This window comes from Pteropus alecto, unplaced genomic scaffold (assembly GCF_000325575.1).
Source record: "Pteropus alecto unplaced genomic scaffold, ASM32557v1 scaffold57, whole genome shotgun sequence".
NCBI classification, from domain to species: Eukaryota; Metazoa; Chordata; class Mammalia; order Chiroptera; family Pteropodidae; genus Pteropus; species Pteropus alecto.
The window spans coordinates 6,773,631-6,774,711 of NW_006442508.1; the positions used below are offsets into that span (position 1 = coordinate 6,773,631).

A 1,081-nucleotide genomic window follows, 5' to 3' on the forward strand; every position below is an offset into this window, starting at 1 on the left:
ATATTTAGGTCAGCACAACTAGAATAGCCTCGTTTATTTTTTATAAATTCTACCAACAAGTGTTGGGTCCTCTGAGGTGATCTGGCTTAAACAGATGACATTTTAAAATTGCAATCAGTTTTTTCTAGCGCCACTCAAAAGTCAGAAATGTAAAAACTTTGTTAGCTGGCCTTTGATTTCTTTAATCTGATGTGACTGAGTTTTGTTAAAGCTTGGTTTCTTCATCATCCAGAATTAAAATCCAAGACTATTTTTTTTCCTTATTTTTAATTATTTGCATTATAAGGCCCTCTGAGTCACAGAGCTAAATCAATAAGCATTTCTAAAAATTTTACATGAGACTAAATAGTCTTCAGTCTGAATAAGCCCATGAAGAACATGTTTTTATCTATTGTTTCTTTATGATATCTTGTTGGGAGGTGATCAAAAAGAGAGTTGATTTCATAGATGGGAACTTGATATAAAGCTGTCGAGTCTACAGCCATGCCACCCTAAATGTGCCCAATCTTGGAAGCTAAGCAGGGTCGGGCCTGGTTAGTACTTGGATGGGAGACCACCTAGGAAGACCAGGTGCTGTAGGCGTTTAAAGGAAAAAAAAAAAAAAGTTGTCAAAGGTGACCCACCTATGCTGCTGTAAATCCAGAACCTGAACTTGGTCTCCTTGCCTTCAGCCCCGAGTTGTTTACACTAGAAATTATTCTAAAAGCAAACACTTATCAAACTGCATTTCCACGTGCTCATATAGATTTAAAGACACTATTTTTGCTTTGCTTTCTTTCACATTCTCAATGCTGAACATTTATTTAAATTATACCACCACGATGGTTATCTAATTAAGAAACAAAACCCTGATGCAACGTCTAGGGAAATTATCCTCAAAATTTCACAGGCCCCATGCCTTAGAGAAAACTTCTCCTGGTGTTCAAGGATAAATAATATGCTCAGAACAAGCCCTGAAGATAAATGACAAAGCCATCTTACTTACAGGTGGAAAGAATCATGGCTGCACTTCTGCAGGGTGTACACAAAAGAGCCTTTGGTTCTTCAGCGGAGCTCCAGTCACAAAAACACATCTTTTAAC

The 1,081-nt window shown here is 37.4% G+C and overlaps 1 pseudogene; it reads left to right on the top strand.

Moving 5' to 3' along the window:
* Positions 1-473: 473 nt before the first annotated feature.
* LOC112471636 lies at positions 474-582 on the top strand (annotated as a pseudogene).
* The last annotated feature ends 499 nt before the right edge of the window (positions 583-1,081 follow it).